Source organism: Ochotona curzoniae, unplaced genomic scaffold (assembly GCF_017591425.1).
Source record: "Ochotona curzoniae isolate NIBS_2020 unplaced genomic scaffold, NIBS_Ocur_1.0 scaffold_4763, whole genome shotgun sequence".
NCBI classification, from domain to species: domain Eukaryota; kingdom Metazoa; phylum Chordata; class Mammalia; order Lagomorpha; family Ochotonidae; genus Ochotona; species Ochotona curzoniae.
The window spans coordinates 109,197-133,150 of record NW_024467123.1 but is presented as its reverse complement, the minus strand read 5'-3'; the positions used below and the strand labels follow the sequence as shown (position 1 = coordinate 133,150).

Here is a 23,954-nt window from a genome sequence, read left to right as displayed (position 1 = left end):
CATCAGGGCTCCCAAAACAGGGGGTCATACTTCAATTCTTTATTTTTTGCTCAGTATCCAACCAATCATAACATCCTTTAAACTCCAGTTCTAGAATGTTGCACGAATCTCTACCATTAGCACCAGGCAAAACCATCATACCTTGCTCGGACAATGGTTGTAGCTTCCAAATTGCGCTCGTGCTTCTCTGTTTAGTTCCTCCAGTGCAGCAGCTTCATCTCACCGAGATGGTAGCTTATGTCCTTGTCAGCGTTTACTCATTCCAAGAATCCAAGAGGAAGTGAAATAAATTTGAAGAAAGCAAGCAGGCTCATTCTCTCTTAAGAGAACTTCCAGAACCTGGCATGGTGCCTCAGTTGGCTGATCCTTCACGTTTAAATGCCTGTATCCCATATGGTTTATGTCCTGGATGATAGAGTTGGTTCCCCTTCATCTCCGTGCTTATAGCCTGGAAAGCAGTTGAGGATGCCCCAAATGTATTATATCCAGCTATATATGCATACTTATGTGTATATGTGTGCATTTGTAGACATACATATACATATATATATACATATACATATAAACATATTTTTTAAAATGCTGAGTTTGGCACATAATTTGACCATGAGCCTCAAGCCAACCACCTTTTGGGGATTTGCTAATTTTACATTCAGAAAGCTGATCACCATTTCACCTGGTGACTTCTGTGCTTGGCACCAATCCCCAGCATTTGTGAAGACTGGAAAGTGTGTTCAGAGGGCAGCCGTTGCTTTTATGTTGCTTGTCATCCTCCACTGGTCTCTTTGTGACTGTGCTCTGTCTGGTGCCTGGTGGAGTGATATGCAGGCAGGGCAGTTTTTATTATTTTTAAATAAAACACACAACGCAATACCATACTCTCCCATGTCCTAATGACTGTTTTGTTTCATTTCAAATACTGATTTGCCCTTGCTGTGAAGGGTGCAATTTCACAAGTCAGAAATGTGGGAGGGAAGAGTGTGGCCATCACTGATGGTCAGAGATTCTGTTGGCCCACCCTGATGCACCAATGTCCCAGGTCTATGGGGCACCACACCTATTGAGATTATTTGTGAGAACTGGAGCAATGCTGGCTTATACGCCCCTTGATTAGAAGAGCCTTGCTCTGTTGTGGGCTATTTGCATGATTTCCTAAAATATCTGGCAAAGAATTCTGCATCTCTGTTTACTGCCAGTGATTACAAAGTGGCTTCTACTGAGTACCATTGCAAAGCCCTGTGAGGGTCTACTGACCAATCACCATTAACATCTGGTACCTGTAAAACACGTTTTTTGTTGTTGTTTCTAGTATTTTTCTTGTATAATTGATGTTCTTTAAAATTGTTAATGTATAACAGGACTTATGTTTCAATTTCATTTCTGTTTTATATTTAACAGAAAATAAAAGGAGTGCAAATTCCTTTGCTCATTTTGAAGTTGCTACCAGTGTATGCAGTAATTAGAAAAAGAAGAAAAATTCAGTAGAACATTTTGTTGCATAGTTGACAACACTGCCTGAATGCTGGTGGTTCCTTCCCTTTGACACTACATGATTTTCTTAATATGTGTTAATGCTATGTGATAAATAAGAAAAAAAAAGGAAAAAGAAAAATGCCGATTCCTAGTGCCAGAGGCTCAACTTAATGTATATACCTGAAAACCCATGTGTTCGTGCTTTTTTTCATGGTGTTTGAAGTAAAAATAGCCCATCCTTTGCAATCCATCTATGTTGTTCCTTAGCCATTCTATCTTTGCTCAGATTGCTGAAGGAAGGTGATTCGTTTCATGGTTTTTGTATTTGACATTCTAACAGGATAGAGATAATGCATTATTATATAGCCATGGTTTTCTGGAGACGTTGATATTTTAGGAATTCCATTTCAGATCTCAAATAAAAATTGTTTCTAAGCTTCAAAGCAAAAACAAAAAAAGGAGTAGAGGTGTATCAACAGATAATCTCATTAACATCTGTGCGTTACATTAATCACTGGGGTTTTTCAGGGGCCTCTCAAAATTGTAGAGCTGTTGAGTGCCCAACATCACGTGAATACTCCTTAATCCCTCCCACCACCTCATTAACCGCATACTCCTTGTTATCGATGTTGCCCTGTGACTTCTTGCAGTTGGCATATTCTTCCAGGATTGCCTCAGCATTCTTCTTAGCAGGGAGTTGAAACAGCTGCTTCTGCCTGGTTACCAAGTCCCAGTCCTCGACAAGCCATGGTTTTAACTCTTCAGGAATCTTTACTTTAACTTGCATTCGATTCTTGAATGCATCCTCGCTCTCAGCAGTGGGATCAGCCTGTGCCCTCTTCTTACGAGGTGCCTGGGGTGCTTCACTGGTACTTCTGCCATTTCTGTTTCCAGGGGTCTCCTGCTTGTTCTTTCTGGTCTTCCTCATTGATCCAGAAGGAGGGTTCTCAGCCAAGTGATCCCCCCATCTTCCTGGCAGAGCTTGTTCAGCATTCTTAGGCTGCTGGCCAGTTGACTTCTTTCCTGAGGAGGCACCTCGGATCTGCATGTTGCCTGTAGTTGGCTTTTTGAAGTTGTCTCCTTCCGCAGCTTGGTTTCCACGAGTTTGAGAGTCCTGATTTCTGGAACTCATTCAACCCCGTTTTTATTACAACCAACGATCTTTCTTCTTTCCAGAATGCCTAGATATTTCCTGAATTTTATAGATCTTCTGGGATGGTCTGTAAGAGTAGAGTAGGAGACACATGCTATGATTCTGTAATCAAGACTGGTTCTGCAATCAGGATCATGCTCCTGATCCTTACTGTATAGGAAACTGAAGCTTTTCTGGCGGTGATCTGAAAGGAGAATCCAGTTCTTCCGGGGAGCCGACGTGTGTTCACTGCTGTCTCCCCAGATGCCATAGTTGGGGTGGTAGTTAAACCCATTTTCTTTTTTTTTTTCCTTAAAATATTTTTTATTGTATTTTTGACATCCTTTACATAGTTGGTTAGGGTAAAAGGGTTCAAGGGCTATAGGAAAGTGGGTAAGACTATTATTTCCACATTGTTTCCTTCATGTATCTGGGGTAAAGGGGAATATTAAGGGAGAAGCTCCCTCAGTCTCCCACCCACCCCAGGTCCCAGATGTGGGGCATGCTCCAAGGGTCTTGCTCAGGTTGTTTTGATATTTCAGCAGTTATGAATTACTGCAAATCTCGCCTTTCTAAGTATGATGAGGTTGTTGAAGAATCCACTGATAGACATAGTCCATCATAGAGTCTCCATTTGCCCAGTTTTTCACTGCAAAGTTATAGCTGAGGTGGTTGATTGACTTGTTCTGTCCTCTGTTGTCTTTTCATGGTTAGAGTTCTGAGTGAGCAGTTCAATTGGGGAGCTTCCCAAAGAAACTTTGAGGTGTTCCCAGATGAGATTCTTGTATGTACTAGCAAGTTCAGGGCCCAGTGCAGTCCATCACCCCAATCAGCTGGTGGTTGCAATTGCTGGGTCAGTACTGTTTCCAGCCCTGTCTTCCACTGGAACCAATGGGTATTGCAGTCCAGCCTGACTCTGTCCAGCACACATTCCGCCTCCTCCCTTCCTGGTTCTCACATGTGCTGTTTGGGCGCTGCGGTCTCATCTAGTACAGGCAACCCCACCTTGGCATTCCATATTATGCACTGGTTTTTGTCACGACCGAACCTGGCTTGACCCACACTCTGTTCTGCTGCTCAGATTTGCCAGTGGGTGAAGTGAACTGATTCAGCCTGGTCTGCCCCTGATCTATGCCAAATATATGCCAGTGGGAAACTTTCCATGGCCTGTTCTGGGCTGTTTCCTATCATGCTTCTTGGCACTTACCTGCAGGGCCTGTGTCCTGCCAGAGGAGTTGCCCAGGTTCCTCCATCAGAACCTCTCCCAATGCCAGATTTTGCACATACCCGGGGATCCATGAGCTAGCCCTACTCAGTTCACCTCCTGTCCCAACAGGAACAGTGGCTTTTCCTGACTGGCCTTCAGCCCAATCTGGCCCTTACTGTTGCATGTTTCAGCCCAGCCACAGCTCGTCCAAACCCACATACAGCTCACATATGGCTCAGTAGGGGCTGAGACCTAGCCTAGTCCACCCACATCTTCCCGGTCCTCCAGAACACCAGATGGTGCTGGAGTCTAGTCCAGCTTGGTGTGTCCAGTCCCAGTCCACACTTGTATTAAGTGAGACTACAACTGTATCCTGATCAGAACGCAATCCCCATTCCAGCCCCGTGCTCCTTGGTGGGAGCCTCAACCCAGCTAGGGTGATCCCCTTAGCTTCCCAACCAGGCCTGTTCCCAGCCATAGATTGCACGCATGCCAGTGGTTGCTCTGACTCAGCTTGGCACAGCCGCTCACCTGTCCCGGCCCCTGCCTTAGATGCTGTGGCTTAGTGTCCCTGGCTCATGTGGACCAGTAGGTTCCAGAGCCTAGTCGGCATGACCTGTGCTCCATCCTGATTTCTAATTTTGCTTGTGGGCTAAGGTTTGCTCAGTCCTGCCCGGTCTACCCTGTTTAATTACCAATTCACACATTAGCCAGCCATTGGAGCTACTTTGCGCAGCTTGTCCGAACCCCAGGTCTGGACCAAGTATTCACTAGTGGGAGCTATGACTTGCCAGTGGAGTTTCCCAAGTTTCTCCACTTGACCCATTCTCAGACCGAGTTCTAATACATGCCAGGGGGTTTTAGACCAGTGCCTGGCATAGTCTGGTCTTCCATTTGGTCTTGTATGAGCTGGTGATTGTTGCAGCCTGGCCCACCCCACACCCTATTCAGGATGCACATTTGTGTGCTGCTGCCTTGATCAGTCCAGACTGTTATCGGTTCCTTTACTTGTGAGTGACAGCCCTTTCCTTGGTCACATCTAGCTTAGTCCCTAAGTACCCCAACTCCTTTTTTTTCTTTTAAGATTTACTTATTTTTATTACAAAGTCAGATATACAGAAAGGAGGAGAGACAGAGAGGAAGATCTTCCATCCGATGATTCACTCCCCAAGTGAGGACAACGGCCGGTGCTGCGCCAATCCAAAGCCGGGAACCAGGAACTTCTTCCAGGTCTCCCACGTGGGTGCCGGGTCCCAAGGCTTTGGGCTGTCCTCGATTGCTTTCCCAGGCCACAAACAGGGAGCTGGATGGGAAGTGGAGCTACTGGTATTAGAACCAGCACCCATATGGGATCCCGGGGCATTCAAAGCAAGGACTTTAGCTGCTAGGCCACGCCACCGGGCCCAGGCACCAACTCTTGAGCTAACTAGTGGGGCTAGTATTTCCACAGGTTTTGGCCTACATGTCCCCCACAGAATCTACCCCCAGATATGGTTCTCTTGTGTGTTAGATATTATCATGGCCCTGGCTAATGAGACCCGTCTCCTGAGGATATGATCCTGCTAGACAAGCCCTGAGTATTAGCTTTTGCATGGACTAGTGTTTGGTGGTTAGCTTTGTTCAGTGATTACAAGTTCTACATAGAATTCATAGGAGGTTGGTGTATCAGATTTATCCATAAAGATCATGTGGTCTCTCTCCACCCTTCCAGGTCTCACTACCCTCACTTGTCTTCGAAGGAAAAGTTACTCTGTCGTTGGGAGTCTTTAGGATTGAATGACTTCCCAGAGCACAGCAGGCTCAACATGGAGCTAGCTAACCAGCAATTCAAAGAACCAAAAACTCCAAAGCTCGCCGGCTCCCGCCCAGGTGTCCATACTTCCCCCTTTGGTGTACTCACCATGAAGGGAGCAGTCTGGAGCTCAGGGAAGGCCCCGGGACAGAAAGCAGTGGCTGGAGTCAGGGATCCGAGCATGGAGATGCACCGGCCTGGCACCCACCTTAAACCCATTTTCAAGAAAGCTAAGAAAGCTTAAAGTTGTGAATGAGTTTAGGAATAACCACCTGGTTTTTAACAATCAAAGAGTAATATGAAATCTTTTCAGAAATTAAGTTATCCAACTAGGAGAGAAGATCTGAAACTAGATCTAGTATAATGAGGTACATGGCACTATGTACCATGAGACAGGGTGACCAGTTGTTTAAGCCTTATTTTGTCTGGACCAAAGAAAATCCCTAGATTCCTTTGTTCGATACGCAAGTTTTGCATAAGGAACATGGCTGATGTAGGAAGCATTAAGTCAGTGGAGCCTCTGACAGGCAGCACTACAGTGACTCTGAGAACTGCCGTGCTGGCTCTGCATTGGACAACGAAGTTCACCTCAGCACAAGTGGCAGGAATCGAGAGTGACCAACAGTGGACCTGGAGGTGGTATATCCAAGGAGTGGATGTGACCACCGAGGGACAATGTGGATTCCTCACAGAGGAACTTCATGGGGCAGAGAGACTTGCCGGAAAGCATTCCGAGGGCAGAGCAAATCCATACCCTCTGGGGAAATGGGGCTCAGCCTGTTCTCCTGCCTTGCAGAATTGTTGGTTCACGAGTGGATCAGCCACAGTGCAGAAGGTGTTATTGAGTGGATGGTAACAGCTGTGCGAGGAGCAGACAACCTTGTCTTAAGAGAAGCAGCTGGGATTCCATTGGCCTAGCATGCAGAAGGGGAAGCTGCAGTGCTGGCTGTCAGATGCTGTGCAGGGGAAAAAATGGCATTCAGTTATTTGCTGGTCTGTGTGCCATGATTAGTGGCTTTGTCATGTGGCCCACACAAAAAAAGGTTTGCGTTGGGTGGGGGGGGCCTGGTGGAGAGGTCCTGCCTGGTAGTACCTGCCATAAAGTGTCAGGGCAGGTTGTAGACCATGTGGGGCTGGGCTATGGTAGTACCCGGCTTGCAAAAGAACCAGGCCTGGGGGAAGATTTTCTAGGAATTTGTGGCATCACCCCTATGGGACTGCAGTGCCTACTCGTTTCCATGAGAGCTGGGGGTGGTGACGATCCAAGCCAGGCAAGACCACAGAACTCACTGGCACTCATCGGAGTTGGGGCTGGGAGCAGGACGGGCTGAGCCAGGCTATAGCACCTGCCATTACACACAAGAACTAGATCTGGGGTGAGCCGAGCCGGGTTGAAGCACCAATCAGCACATGTACATTCCAGAACCTGGGCCAGATTATGCTCAGCAGAGGCCTAGCACACACTAAGACACATGAAATATGGGGATAGTAGGGGAACTTGCAGAACTCTTCAACTAGGCTCTTGTTTCCACTGGTGAGCATGAGAGTTGGGACTGGGGGTGGGACAAGCCAGAGAAAGCTGCATCAGACACAAGGTACGTGTGTGGGATAGGTTGGGTCAGGTCATAGCACCCTCTGACTTGCCAGGCTAGGCAGCCACACCCATGTGTTCATGTAAGAGCCAGGCCTGGGGCCAGGCTGAGCTAGGCTTCAGCATCCACTGGCAAGTGCCAAGACGGGGAGCAGGCCATGTCAGGCTAGGCTGAGGCACCTGAATGCATGTGCAAGATCCTGGGCTATGAGCAGGCCTGGAGGGGGAACTATGGAGGCTCCCCTTCTAGGCTAAAGCTCCCATTGGGGAGCATGAGAGTCAGAGTGAGGGTAGGGAGAAGACTATACTGAACAAGGCTGCTGGGCCTCTTGGTATGTGTGTGGGCTGGGTCCAGGAGGAAGCCACACTGGGATATGTGGCACCACTTGCTGGTTCTCCTAAGAGCCAGAGTAGTATTTGCTGGGCTATTGCACCTGCCAGCAAGAGCCAGAATGGGTGCAGACCAGTAGTGCAGGGCAGCAGTACCCACTGCTGAGTGGTGGTAGGGTAGGCCATGTCAGGGTGGCTAGAACATCCACCAGGTTGAGAGAAATCCAGTTGGGATCAGATCTGATAGGAGTGCTTGGGGACTCCCCTAGTAGGCTGCAGATGCCGGTGTTGGGGGCAGTCCATGCCAGACCAGGCTGGTCCAGTCTGCAGAACCCACTGACATGTGTGAGTAGGACTGGGGGCAGGCCAGACAGAGAAGGCTGCAGCTCCTGCCAGTGAATGCCAGGATGGGGTGGGCCATCCCAGACTGGGCAGCGGTACTCAGCAGCATGTGCAGTGTTTGGGGATTTTATGTCTCTAGGTCTTTGCCCACTTTATGTTATGAATTTGTTGGAACACAATGGTTCTTAATATTTTCTTAAAATACTTTCATTTCTTTAGAATTACTATACCCTCTTTGACCTTGATTTTCATGGCTCACATTCTTCTTTTTAGTTTCTCTAAGGGTTTGTCATATTCTTTTATACATACACACACACATATATATGTTTATAATATATATGTATATATATCATATACACACATATATGTATATAATATATATATGTATATATATATGATATATATATATATATATTTTTGGGCGGTCCAAAGCCAGGAGCCTCTTCCGGGTCTCCCGCGTGGGTGCAGGATCCCAAAGCTTCAACTGCTTTCCCGGACCACAAGCAGGGAGCTGGATGGGAAGTGGAGCTGCCAGGATTATTGGAAAGGTGGATATACAGAGAGGAGAAACAGAGAGGAAGATCTTCCGTCCGATGATTCACTCCCCAAGTGAGCGCAACGGCTGATAGAACCGGCACCCATATGGGATCCCGGGCGTGCAAGGCGAGGACTTTAACCACTGCGCCACTGCGCCGGGCCCCTTATTATTATTATTATTTTTTTTTTACTAACTCCTGGTTTCACTAAGTTCCCTGTTGCTTTGTCTCTTTTTCTGACTCTGCTCCAGACTTTTTTACTTTTCATTCATTTCCACAGTTGATCTTAGCCAAAAGGCCGAGAAGCAATAGCTGGTTCATTTTCTATTTCCTAAGTTTTAAAGTTAGGTAAGCTGATTTGAGATCTTAATACAGATGCTTATCTGTGGCGATAAATATCTTCCTGTGTTACTACTTTAGTTGCATTGCATAAATTTGGTGTATAAAAATTAATCTCATAAGTATTTTTTATGTCTGTGGTTTTTCTTTGATACATTTAAATATACTTCTGTGGATTTATGAATTTTTGCAGTTTTGCTTTTGCTGAGCTCAGAGAAAATACTTCGTGTGGTATCTTAAAAATCAATTGAGGTGATGGGTGTTTGGCATGGTGGTTTAGAATGTCACTTAAGTTGCTGGGATCTCGTATCATAGTGCGTGAATTTGAGTCCTGGCTGTGCCCGATTCCAACTTGTGCTAATGAACACCTTGTGGCAGCACGTCAGCATGGCTCAGCTCCAGCTCCTGTGAGCATTTGCAGAGTGAACTAGTGGATAGATCTCTCTCCCTCTCTTTCAAATAAGTATTCCTAAAAATCCAGTGAGGTTGAATATGTGCACTGTACAGTGTAAAGTGGAGAATGATTTATGTGCATGCGAGAACAGACTATTTTAGTGTACAGAGCTATATATGTCTCAGTAGTTACTTTATTGTATTGTCTGCCTTCCCTTAATGATACAGGACATTAAACTTCCAACTCTTGCAGAACTATTTCTCCATTTAGTTCTGTCAATCCTTGCTTTGTGTATTTGATGTTACATTATATGCAGGTTTTATTGCTATATTTTATTGCGTATTTCAATATCTTGTCTCTTGTAATCTTTTTTCCCCCCTTTTTAATTGTTTATTTTAGAAAGGCAGATATACAGAGAGGAGGAGAGATAGAGAGGAAGATCTTCCATCCGATGATTCACTCCCCAAGTGGCTGCGATGGCTACAGCTTAGCCGATCTGAAGCCAGGAGCCAGGAGCTTCTTCCGGGTCTGCCATGTGGGTGCAGGGTCCCAAGGCTTTCGGCTGTCCTCAACTGATTTTCCAGGTCACAGGCAAGGAGCTGGATGGGAAGTGGGGCCGCCAGGATTAGAACTGGTGCTCATTTGGGATCCTGGCACATGCAATGCATGGATTTTAGCTGCTAGGTTACTGCAATGGACTCTAACATATCTTTTGATTCCACTTTTCCATGAATGTTTTAAAGTACCCTCCCATCTATTGAATACCTAATACATAAGACAGTAATTAGTAGACAGTATGAATGAAAAAGAAAAATAGCTTTTATTTAAAATAATGAAAAAGCTTGTACGTATCAGTTGGTCACTTTGAAACAAACTATTGCTTCATTGCATCACCAAGAAAAAGCAAAACTGAAGTACACATATTTTTCTTGTTTTGATCTGATTTGAAGATCAGTAGGAAGATGCTACCCACATTTTAAAAACATTGACTTTCCTTTAGGGCCTGGTCATAGCAGTGTGACGTCACATCAGCAGTTGTCACATCATGTCTGTGTCACCTGCAGATTCTGGGATCATTCCTCACCCCCTCCAGGTACCCAGGAGAGGATGCTACAGCATAGTTACATTTGAGTTCTGACAGGCAGGAGCAAGAAAGAATACGTTAGGAAGTGTTGTATTCTTTTTACAAGAAATTACAAGAATCACATTCCTTAAATAGTAGCTAATACGGAAAAGATAACACCCAAGAATTATCTTTTTTACATTAGTTCATTTTTACTGCTTGTGATGTTCGTAGCCACAAGACACCTATCATTGCTTCAACTTCAGGAATTCTTCAAGTTTTATACTCTTCTGTACTTCCAGTATGTTGGCGGTTCTTCAATTAAAAAATAATAAACTGAATTAAAACTCTTACAAAATGCAAAATGTTACCTACAATGATGCTGAATAAGGATAAAAGGAGGTGAAGGGGACAAGCAGCCATGTTAATGCTTGGGGAAAAGTGGTGTGTTTGGATTTAAATACACATTATATAACAGAGAAACTGGACATAGCAGGATTTTCATTGCTCCTCAAAAATACCTTAAAAGCCCCAATTCAAACTTTCAAAAGCCATGGTTATGATATGCTGTGACTAAAGCAAAGAAGGAGGAATGCTTTTCCCATTTCACTGTGGCTGGCAACAAGGCTGTAGCTGCTCCATTGCTGGTCAGACAGCAAGAGAAAATAAACACCAAGGTACCAGAAGACTTGGTAAGAGGTGCTAAATATGTTACTTCTCCTAAACCAATAACAAGACATCAAGCTAGGAAAATTTTCTTTATTATAAAATGATCCCAGGGCCTGGTGGCATGGCCTAGCGGCTAAAGTCCTCGCCTTGAATGCACCGGGATCCCATATGGGCACCAGTTCTAATCCCGGCAGCTCCACTTCCCATCCAGCTCCCTGCTTGTGGCCTGGAAAAGCAGTCAAGGATAGCCCAAAGCCTTGGGATCCTGCACCCATGTGGGAGACCCGGAGGAAGTTCCTGGCTCCTGGCTCCTGGCTCCTGGCTTCGGATTGGCGCAGCACCGGCCATTGCACTCACTTGGGGAGTGAATCATCGGACAGAAGATCTTCCTCTCTGTCTCTCCTCCTCTCTGTATATCTGACTTTGTAATAAAAGTAAATAAATCTTAAAAAAAATGATCTCAAGATAAATCTCTCACTCCACAATGTTAAACATAACAGGATTAGCAATAAAGATTTACAACTAGACATAGTAACAACAGAACAAGACAGACTCTTAAGAGAATTGAGACAAAAGTATAGGTTCAACAGTATTCCACAGTGCCAGAAAACCTGTTGATTTTGAAAGTATTTAGCAAAATAGCACTTGTGTTTGTAAATAATTCATCACACGATCACACATTGTATCCTTCTCTTTGCACCTACTGAATACTGATCATTTTTATGCATTCTGCACTTTTTTTTTTTTGCAATCTCATAGTTCAGTGTCTTGTTTCAGTCAATTTTGGTGAGAGAAATTCAGAAGCTGCAAGTGCAGTGTTTTAAATGTGACTGTCCAACAGTGATATTTTTCACTATTTGCTGTCTGATACTAATTTTCTCAGTTTTTAGTTTTTTAAAAGATTTATTTAGTTATTTCAGTGCAAAGTCAGATATACAGAGTGGAGGAGAGACAGAGAGGAAGATTTTCTGTCTGATGACTCACTTCCCAAGTGACCTCCAAAGCCTGATTCAAAGCCAGGAGCCAGGAACTTCCTCCAGGTATCCCACATGGATGCAGGAATCCAAGGCTTTGGGACGTCCTTGACTGCTTTCCCAGGCCACAAGCAGGGAGCTGGATAGGAAGTGGGGCTGTTAGGATTAGAACCGACACCCATATGGGATCCCGACGTGTTCAAGGTGAGAACTGTAGCCACTAGGCTACTGCCTTGAGCCTCTAGGCCACTGTGCCGCCCCCCTCCTTTTTTAAAAGTATTTTTTAATGTTTATTTTTACAGCAGAGTATCAGGGAGGGAGAGACAGAGATTGTCTATTTACTGGCTCATCTCAAAAAATGCTGCAACAGCCTGGGCTGGGAAAACCAAATGCCAGAAGCCAGAAGCTTCTGGGTCTCCCATGTGGATATAGGGGTCCAAGGACTTAGGTCACCCTCCACTGCTTTCCTGATCCATAAGCAGGAAACTGGATTAGAAGTGGAGCCGTCATGACTTGAACCCATATCTGTATGGGATGCCAGCACTAAAGGTGGAGGCTTAGCCACTGCTGTCCCCATTCACATGGGCTTTTAAAGCACAGAGGTGCTGGGGTCCGTGCAGTAGGTATGGATGACACGAAGGTGTGAAGAGAACAGCTCCCTGCTTGGCAGGGCCTGGGGAGCTTCCAGCTGTTTGGCAGGGCCCGGCGATTTCTCTCTGACCACCTTGACGCAGTCTCACCCCCTGTTTGCATGGACACTCAAGTATCCCACTAAGAATTCTGTAATCTATTGAGGCATTGTTTGCCCCTGTGAGATGGCTTTGGCAACTACTGTGAGCTTAAGAGTTAATGTTATTGATAATGTCTTAGTGAGTGGGCCTTTAACTGCGCACAGGAGTACAATTAAACCCATGCCATTTCTGGACACCTTATTGTGTGCCTACCCATTGCCCTGAAATCGGGCCCAGACATATAGCATGCCTTCTGGGAAACGGCTTAACAAGAATCTCACAAACTAATGGAAGTGATGGGAGTATGAGCTGAAACTGCTATGGCAAAAATATAGTTGCTGTGACCTTAAAGGTTAACCTGTCCTTGCAACTCTTTAGAGCATAGAAAATGTAGCTGCTTTAGCTGCTTTCATAATCTTTTAACTAGAGGAAATATAGGATGATTCTATTAACATCACAGAGATATACTTTTGATTATTGTTTGATTGCTTATGAGGCGGTAGAGCCTGCAGTCGTAGGGGGATTTAATGTTTGAAACTTTTTGTCTTAGATCCTTATATTTTTTCTCTTTTGATGTATTTCTCCCATTATGTGATAGATAAAGTTGTGAAAATAAAATGTAGTAAGAATGTTTTACTAATTAGTAGGTAACCATCTGTGCCTTGGCCTTGGAGTTCTGGCTGTCACCTAGTGGCCACTTCTGAAGAATGAATAACGGCTTGCTTTAAAGAAACTGATTATAGTAACTTACAGAATTATCTTTAAGAGCACCTGGTTGACCATGAAGTAAAAATTAATTGAACATCTGTGCATGCTGTCTTAGTTCTAAAGTAAAAGATAAAAAATCAAACGTTTGTGCAGAAGCTTGAGAAGGGTTTTGAGTAAATAAAAAGGACAGTTTTTTCCTGAGCTGTTGTGAGAACGCACCAAACGTCTGTGTCTGTGTCTTTCTTTATCGCCGACTCCACGCACCCTTCCCGAGCTCCGAACTCAGCTGGAGCTGGACTCCGGCACAGAGGATTATCTCTAAGACTTCAGATTACTTCTTCTGGCGGAGGGTCACTTCTTTCTCTATTTTTTCTTGAGTTTAGAAGTCTTCTCCTAAGTAGGCCACTATGCTATGTAACTAAAACTTTATTTTACATCCTTCTGTCTTCACAGATACAGACTGATACAGGTCATATTGGGCACATGCCTGCCTGACTCCTCCCTGAGGAGGCCGATATTGTTTAGTAGTAACTGGAAGCCATGCTTAATAAAATTCTCTTGGAATGCACAAACATTTAGCAATTATGAGTACCTTTGCATCAGACATCAGATCCTTGAACTTAGCCATCTTCCCTCTGCATATTTTCTATAGCTATTTTCATTGCTTAATTTAACATTCCAATTTGAATCATACTAACTTAACTGCAACGTATAAAAACTCAGTTTCTTTATGGCTGTCTCCCTTTTCAGGGACTGATCTCAACAAAATTACTTATGGAGTATCTAAACACAAATGTTTCTTATGAATTAGTCTGTTAGATCGGTAGGGAACAAAAACCAGAATCATAATCCAAGTTTACATAATGCTAGTTTTTAGAACTAACCACATATTTACCTAGACCAGCGTTCGTATGGTCTCAAGTTCCTAATTTCAACCTTGAGAGATTCTCATTAATACTTTCTGCAGGGTAGGCTTAATAGTAACAAACCATTTGTGTATAAAGTCTTAATTTCTCTATTTTGAAAGGCAGTTTTACTGAACATAAGATTTTTGTAGACTTTTTGCTTTTCTTAAATATTTTGAATGTATCAACCCACTGCCTTCCAAAATCTGAGAACAAACTTGTTGAAAACCTTATTGAGGACTTCTTGTATGTAACACCTTGCCTTTTTTTTTTTTTTTTTGAAGATTTATTTATGTTTAATGGAAAGGCAGTTCAGACTCATGGCGAGAAGGAGCGAAAGCTCTTCCATCTGCTGATTTACTCCCCAAATGGCTGATAGGCTGATAGGGGAGTGAGCAAAAAAAAAAAAAAAAGTTGAAGCTGAGCCAATCCAAAGCCAGGAACCAGAAGCCTCTTCTAGGTCTCCCAAATGGGTGCAAGGTCCCAAGACTTTGGTTTGTCCTCTGCTTTCCCAGGTCACAAGCAGGGAGTTGGATGGGAACGTGGAGCAGCCAGGACACAAATTGGCACCCCTATGGAATCCTAGCACTTGCAAATCAAGGATTTAGTCATTGAGCCATTATGTCAGGCCCCGAGTTGCTTCTTTGTTGATGCTTTTTTGATTCTGTCTTTTGGTGCTTTGACTGTAATGTGCCTCAAAGTGGGTACCATGGATTCTATCCTACTGGGAACTTATGGAGCTTTTGGCACATCTATGTTCACATATTCATCAACTATCACTGTTTCAAATCTACATTTTTTGCTCCCTGGGATTCCCATAGTGCACATCATGGTGTCCCACAACCCTCTTGGTCTTCATCAGTTTTCCTCTCATTTCATGTTCTTCATATTGGTGATTTCAGTGGTTCTATCTTGAAGGTCCTGGATTCCTATGCCTGTTCAAATGTTTCTGAATCCCACTAAGCAAATATACGTTGTCACATTTTCATCTCTAGAATTTGTTTTGTTTCCTCTTTAACATTTTTATTTTATTCATACAATGTTTCTCCTGACTTGTACATGCCTTCTTTTAGCATCCTGACCATCTTTAAGACAGTGTTTTAAGTCTACCATGAGGATTTAAAGGAAAAATGAATGGGACCTAGTTTTGACTATACTCTGTGGTTTCTCTTGTCTATGAAAATGGTGTTTTGAATGAACAATTGTGGTGGATATGTAGACAAATATGTGAACAGGTTCCCCTGTCTGTGTAATTGCTTTCAATGTCCTGGCCCTTGTATATCTGGCTCTCAAAGGAGAAGAGCACCAAACTTTCAAATATCCAAGAATTATCTTCATTTGAAAGGGAAGGTGCTTTCAACCATCACACTGTCCATCTGTCTACACCCCTAGTTCTCTGATATTTACAATACAGGGTTCTTTTCTATCCTGTTTTATTGTTAGCCAGTACAAGACCATGCTTACCTTGGGGCTGGAAATAGGTGGAAGATTGGAAATGGATCACAACGAACAGTGTACGACACAGGTCTGGCATGGAGGTTTTGGTGTCAGTACCTGGGATTTGTTCTGATGGGATGGGGATTCCCTAGTTGTCGCTTAGCTTTTTTCATCCCTGGTAAGCCACCTGGCCTGTGGTGTAGCCTGTATCTCTCATGAAGCCACTAGCTACCTATTTAGTTCTTTTCCAATATTTTCCTTGAGTTCCTATGGAGTAGGACTTCTCTGAACAATATTTCAAATAATTCACTGGGAAGAATTTTAGGCCCCTTGACTTTATTCTTTGTCTTGTTGGCAAAATGTGAGCCATGTCCCAGTTTTTGGTGGAGACAATGACACACTTCTAACCCACTTAGAATGTGTTATGTGGAGGTGGTCACAGAGTTCTGCTCTTCTCAGCTTGCCTTTTCTGACTTGGTCTCCTCCCCACAAAGCCAAAGTAAGTGTAACTGGGAGCACGATATTCTTAGATTGTAAAGTCAGAACTCTTGTTAACTGAGTGGAATTGGAGTGAGAGCACCAGACTCCTCAGCTGTACTGGTCTGCAATTCAGTCTCTGACAGCTTGCTCTCAGTGTGATATGAGAAATATTAGTGGCCTGTCTCTCCCAGGTACATGCCACATTCCTTGAGTGAGAGATGGGAGATGAGGGAGCTGTGTGCTTGACTGCATCTGTCTTGTGTTACTGTCATACTGAGACAAGAGGGAGAGACTCAGGTCTGGTTCATATATCATACATTCATTGTTCTTTATTTTTTATTTAAATTTTATTTTTGATAATTTTTACATATTTGATTAGGGTACAAAGGGTCAAGGGCTAGTGGAAAGTGGGTAAGACCATTGTGTACACATTCTTTTTTTTCCTTCCAGTATCTGGGGGAAGGGGAGAGATAAGAGGAGAAGCCATACCCAGCCTCCCAACCATTCCAGGGTCCCTGATGTGAGGCATGTTCCGAGGGTCCTGCTCAAATGGTTTTGACAGTTCAACAGTTTTGTATTGCTGCTGATCCTGCCACTCCAATCACGATGACATCTCTCCAGGCTCAACTGACAGTCCACCTTAGAGTCTCCACTTGCCCAGGTATTCACTGCCAACCCCTGGCTGGGGTAGTTGATTGATTTGTTCTGTCCTCCATCCTCTCTTTATGGAACCAGGTTTTCTCTGCAGGCGCCAGTGTTCTGCCAAATCCTTTATGTGCATGTAGACATGCCATCCATGTTCCGTTTAAGCCACTGAGGAGGCCCAGCTGTGACACATGCATTCCATGGTCAGGCCATGGAACCTGCAGTTTTCTCCATGGTTGGAATTCGGAGTCCAGCAGTTCAGTTGGGAGAATGCCAAAGAAATTTCACCTGAGGTGATCCTACACCTGATTCTGTGTGTGCTTGCAATACAGGGTCCAGTACAGTCTGTCACACAAACTGGCCAATGCACACAGTGATAGTTGCAATTGCTGGGTCAGTTGTCTCCAGCCCTGTCTTCTACATAAACTAATCGGTCTTGCAGTCCAGCCTGATCCTGCCAACTGCACGCATAACTCCTATGCAAATGAGTTGGAGTTGAAGCCTAGTCAGAGCCATAGACAATAACCCCCACCAGGCACCGCTGTCCCGGTTCCTGTGCTTGCCAGCATGTACAGCAGACTGGTCCTGTCTGTCCCACATCCCATTCAGTTCTCATACATGCCAGTAGGCATTGAAGCCTAGGTCAACCCTACTAGCCCCCATATCCAGCCATGGTGGAAACCTAACATAAGAACCCAGACCTGGAGCTTGCTGGGGGAGAGGCACAAGTGACTGCAAACAGAGAGAGGTGTACCAACCATGATAAGTAAAATCAAACTGTAGACCTGTAGGTGACACAGCTTAGAAACCTGCCCTGGGCCAGATGCAGTGGCCTAGTGGCTAAAGTCCTCATATTGAACATGCTGGGAACCCATGTAGCATCGGTTCTAATCCCAGCAGCCCCATTTCCCATCCAGCTCCCTGCTTGTGGCCTGGGAAAGCAGTCGAGGACGGCCCAAAGCCTTGGGACCCTGCAACCATGTGGGAGACCTGGAAGAAATTATGATCACCTGGCTTTGGATTGGTGCAGCACCAGCTGTTGAGGCCGCTTGGAGAGTGAATAATCAGATGGAAGATCTTTCTGTCTCTCCTACTCTCTGTATATATATAACTTTTCAGTAAAAATAAATCTTAAAAAAAAAAAAACTTGCCTCCAAGGAGAAGAATCTGATAACAAGAGCAAAAGGGACAAAGGCACTATGGATATTATTTAAGACTCCCCTGCAAAGGAGCAAAAGCCTTCACCAACCTCAGAATTAACTGTGGAATATATTGAAAACAATGGGGAATAGAGAATTCAAAATACTTGTTATAAAGCTTTTTATCAACAATGAAAAGCACATAAAATAGGTGTTTAAGAAATTTAAGCAATATGGCACACATGAAATGAATCCAATGAAAGCTGATATATTAGAAATGAGTACTATGAAGCACATTGAAAGTACAGTGGAGGGCCCAGCAGCATGGCCTAGTGGTTAAAGTCTTCACGTTGCATGTGCCGAAATTACATATGGGCGCCGGTTCTAATACCAGCAGCTCCACTTCCCATCCAGCTCCTTGCTTGTGGCCTGGGAAGGCAGTTGAGGATGGCCCAAACCCTGCACCTGCGTGGGGAGACCAGGAAGAGGTTCCTGGTTCCCGGCTTCGGATTGGTGCAGCACCGGTTGTTGCGATCACTTGGGGAGTGAATCATCAGATGGAAGATCTTTCTGTCTCTCCTCCTCCCTGTATATTTGACTTTGTAATAAAAATAAATAAATCTTAAAAAAAAAAAAAGTATAGTGGAGAGTCTCCAAAATAGGATGAAGCAAGCAGAAGAAAGAATCTCAGAATTGGAAGATATTTCCTATCACCAGGGGGAAACAAACAGCTGGAAGCAGAGCTGGGTCTAGCTAAAAGAAGCATTCAAGAATTGAAAGACACTACTAAAAGGCCAAATGTAAGAGTTATGGGAGTCCCAAAAGGTGCAGAAAGAGAAGCTGGGTTTACAAATGTATTTAATGAAATAATAAAGGAAAATTTCCCTAATCTAGAGAAAGACTGGCAAACAACATCCAAGAGGGGCACAGATCACCCAACAGAGTTCACCAGAGCAATCTTCATCAAGACACATGATAACCAAGCTCTCTTCAGTCGAACGTAATGAAAAGAGCCTTAAATGAGCATGTGGAAAAAAATCTATTGACATATAAAGGAATGCCCATTAAACTCCTAAGAGACCTCTCACAGGAAACTCTACAGGCCAGAAGACAATGGAATAACATATTCCAGAATCTAAAAGTAAGATTGTCAGTCCAGGATAACATAGCCAGGAAGGCTGCCCTTTGTCTTTGAAAATGAAATAAAATTCTTCCACAGCAAAGCAAAGTTAAAAGAGCGTGCCTCTTCCAAACCTACCCTGCAAATGGTACTTCAAGATGTTCTCTTCACAGAGAAGAGAAATAGCCTCCACCAAAACGAAAGGCAAATGTGAAGGGCACCCCAGTAAAACAACAACAGAAAACTAAACCAATGAACAACCCATTGCTAAGATGACAGGACCAAATTACCACCCATTCATATTAATGCTGAATGTGAATGGCTTATTCTCATCAATCAAATGTCAGAGATTAGCAGACTGGATTAAAAAAAGAACAACTATTTGTTTCCTACAGGAGACATATCTCAGCAACAAAGATCAGCAAACTGTATCTCATGGATTTTGATTTTTAAAATTTAGTTTCACTGACTCATTGATCATACAGTAGCATCATTTTCTTCAAGAAGGTTCTTGATTTTCTTTTACATCTCTTCAGTGACACTAGTCATTCAATAGCATATTATTTAACTTTACGATGTTTTTATTTTCTTTCTTCCTGTTGTTGATTTTGTGTTGTGGCTTTTCATTTAAAGGGATGTATAGTAACTGTAATGGAGACTATCATATCCAGATGTGAGCATACAATGCAGTATGCGTCCCTACTTCCAGATCAAAGATGGACTCCCAATGAAACTGTTAACCATGTCTTGACAGTAGGATGCTGAACTCTGCCATTATCCATGTCCACAGTGATGGATATAGGACTGTTTATGAAGAACTATACCATAGTAATGATACCAGGGAACTCAGTGGGGTAGGGGAATGGGATTTGGGAAGGGAACAGAGTACATCCCAGGGCCTATGGAAATGTATCATAAAATGATAATAATAAAAAGGAAGTAAAAAACATTTAAAATAGAAAAAATTAGCCTGATTCTAGGTTTATAGAATTTCAAGTATCACCTGTAGTTGCCTTGGCAGGGTCAGATCAAACGATTTTATAGGCCAGATGGTTCCTCAGTCCTGAAGTATAGCTGTTAGAAATTAGTAGCAACTATATTATTTTCCTGATTTTCTCACATATATAAGGTTAAGTGGAGGGCCTAGGACTTTGGCATAGGAGTGTTGAGCCTCCATCTGTGATGTTAGCATCCCATATTGGCACCGGTGCAAGCGCTGCCTGCTTTACTTCCTGCCCAGCTCTCTTTATAACCTGGGAAAGTAGCGGACAATGGTTTAGGTCCTTGGTTCCCTTGCAAACTTGTGGGAGACCCAGCGAAAGCTCTAGGCTCCTTGTTTCAGAGAAGCCCAGCTATGGCCACTGCAGCAATTTGAGGAGTGAACCAAGTGGAAGATCCCTCTCTGCCTCTCTGTAAAATCTGCCTTTCTCAAATAAAATCTTTTAAAAAATATGTAAAAATAGAAAACCTGATTTTCAGGGAATATTAGCTTATTTCTGTGGTAAAGTCATGTCAATGATTTTAATTAGTATTTTTGGAGACTTCAGTTTCTCACCCTCACTTATTAAACTCCCTGCATGGTATTTCCTGTTTAAAGTATTTCACAACCTCCTATATCCTGTTGTTCTCAACTTATTGATATTCAGATAAAACATGCTGCTCATCACCACCACAAACATTAAAATCTGAAAAACTTAGATATGAAGATTTGTTTTTTTTCCAATAAGAAAAAAATTATAGCTTCTAAATTTCTAGCCATACCAGTTCTACCCTGATCTAATTTCAGTAATAGTAAGTTGCAATTCATATCAGTACAATTTTGCATGTAATAAACATTTTATTAATATCTGAAATATAATTGACTTAAAATTCAAATGCCCATTGAAACCAAGATTTCAGTGTGTGTTAGTCAACAGTATACTATGTGTTAGCCAACGGTATACTATGTGTTAGCCATAGGTATACTACGTGTTAGCCAACGGTATACTACGTGTTAGCCAACGGTATACTATGTGTTAGCCAACGGTATACTCTGTGTTAGCCAACGGTATACCATGTGTTAGCCAACGGTATACTACGTGTTAGCCAACGGTATACTATGTGTTAGCCAACGGTATACTCTGTGTTAGCCAACGGTATACTCTGTGTTAGCCATAGGTATACTCTGTGTTAGTCATAGGTATACTCTGTGTTAGCCAACGGTATACTCTGTGTTAGCCAACGGTATACTCTGTGTTAGCCAACGGTATACTATGTGTTAGCCATAGGTATACCATGTGTTAGCCAACGGTATACTATGTGCATGTGTTAGTGTTGTGTATGAGTGTTACAGTGTGCATGGAAAAAAGTCCAGTCTGGATAAGCCATGAACACAAACTTAACCACCAAGTAATTCCTGTTCTGGTTCTATCCCACCAGTGCCTGGGAGAGGACCCATTGGTTCTATTTTTTTTTTTAAGATTTATTTGTTTATTGGAAAGTCAGATATACAGAGAGGAGGAGAGATAGAGAAGAAGATCTTCCATCTGATGATTCACTCCTCAAGTGAGCACAACGGCCGATGCTATGCCGATCTGAAGCCAGGATCCAGGGACTTCTTCCAGGTCTCCCACACGGTGCAGGGTCCCAAAGCTTTGGACCATCCTGGACTGCTTTCCCAGACCACAAGCATTGAGCTGGATGGGAAGTGGAGCTGCTGGGATTAGAACTGGCACCCATATGGGATCCCTGCGCGTTCAAGGCGAGGACTTTAGCTGCTAGGCCATGCTGCCGGGCCCGGACCCATTGGTTTTAATTAGTTTAGTTTATGGGGATGAGTATTGTTTTTAAAAGAAGGTAGTAGTGAAAAAAATAAATCAAAATTACAGATAACTGTTAAGCACTGTTTCATTACACAGAATCTCACATAAAACTATTGTTACACATGCTTGTGTATTAAAAACACACCAAATACTTGCACTTACTCCTCACATCCATTGCTCTTCCCTCAATGTAGCCCTCTCAGTTAAGTCTTTCCTCTCCATTCTACCCCAAAATCACACATACCTCTATTTGTATTATTCTTTTATCACCATCATTTCTTTTGCAAATGTATTTTTGTGTGTGTATTGAAGGCTTGATTTTTGCCAAACTACAGCTGAAATATACTTTCTCGATGTGATTGCTGGCAGCAACAAAGACACAAATAATCTCATCTCCAATAAAAATCCTAGGATAGGATCTCACTGGCTGATTTTGCAACCACTCACCACCTCCTGGAATACAAAGGCAGGACTGGTCAAGGGTCAGCCCTGTGGGCACAAGTGCAAATTTTACCATCAGAAGAAGGTAGAAAAGTTGCAAGGAGTAAACAAAATCAGCTACCACAACACATTACATCAAATGCATGATTCTGTCATCAAATCAGTAACAAAGGGAGTAAATTAGTGCCAGAGACAGTTGACTATTTACCCATAGAAACATCAGGGAGGGGCCAGCACAGTGGTGTAGTGAGTTAATTCCCCGCTGGTGCCACCAGCATCCCATATGGGCACCGGTTTGTCATGGTTGCTCTACTTCTGATCCAGCTTCCTGCTGGTGGCTCCAGAAAGCAGTGGAGAATGACCCAAATCACTGGGTCCCTACACCCATGTGGGAGACTCGCCAGAAGCTCCTGTCTTCCAGTTTGGACCAGCTGAACTCTGGCTACTACAGCCATCTGGAGAGTGAACCAATGCACAGAAGATCTATTTCTGCCCCTCTGTCTCTCAGCAACTCTATAAAGTAAAATAAATAAATCCCTAAAAATGTATATGAACACCATGAACACATGAATAATATAATCTGACACATTGTCCACTCATACACGTCAGAGCAGATGTACCTGCCACAGTCCCTGGTTCTGAAAGGAGCTTAGTTATACTGGTACAAAAGCACAATGAAGCAGAATTACTTAATTTTCAACTATAGAGTAACTTTATTTTTCATACTCTTGAAAAAACATAATAACTTACAGAAATGAAAACGCAAGTTTACTTGTGCTGCTTTTTTGTTCATTTTCTCTGCCCAGACTCTTTCCACCCTCTTCACCCATAGGGGCTCACCTGCAGACACATCTGGTTGGCTTCTCCAAAGGAAGGCTGGTAACCTGGAGCCCCAATTCTCTAAGGACAATCTCTGCTCCACAATGGTGACTCAGTGGACTCTGGTACCATCTACCCTTGCCCCTAAGGTCTCAGAGTGGCAGTGGCCTCCTGCTGATGCCAGCCTCTGGGTATTAGAACATCCCTTGTTTCCAGCCCATACCTCTGTACTGTCTGTCATTAAAATCCTTTATTTGAGAGCCCCTTATTTTCCCCACCACAATCACTCATGATTGATACAAATAGTTAAGCCTGTATCAACTTGTCAAAACAGTTCTTCCCCCCAAACACTGTATAGAATACTAACTTATAAAAAGGTTCCTGTAAGTCAGCTGGATTCTTTAGACAGCCCATTATTATCGCAGGTAGAGAGGAAGTGCAGGCAGCTCAGTGACGTCTCCTCTGAGCCAGCTTTCTCCACCTGTGCACTGTTGTCTTGAGTTTCCTGTCCCTCAGGGTCTCAAACATCCGTCAACGTTGCAGACATGAAGTGGTCCAGCACAGGAGGGACAGTCCTCTCGTGTCTTGGATCTTCTTATGCCTGATAACATCTAACCGCTGAGCTCTTCCTCAGAATCACTGGAGTATTTTCCAAACGTGCTCACCCTTCAAAATCATTAGAATTCAATTTCCATGATTTACTTTGAGTCATTTTGGTTTACCACCTAAACTACGCAGGGACAGGCTGGACAAGAGGTAAGCTTAGCTCAGCAAGGAAGAAGTAGGTCCAGTGAAGCCCAGGAAACCACAACAAAGAAGGCAGAGACATTACATTATGCTCTATGGCACTAACACACACAAATATTGGGTTACACGTATGTTTACA

The 23,954-nt window shown here is 43.5% G+C and overlaps 1 pseudogene; it reads right to left on the bottom strand.

Moving 5' to 3' along the window:
* Positions 1 to 1,980: 1,980 nt before the first annotated feature.
* On the bottom strand, positions 1,981 to 2,671 carry LOC121149790 (annotated as a pseudogene).
* Between the last annotated feature and the right edge of the window lie 21,283 nt (positions 2,672 to 23,954).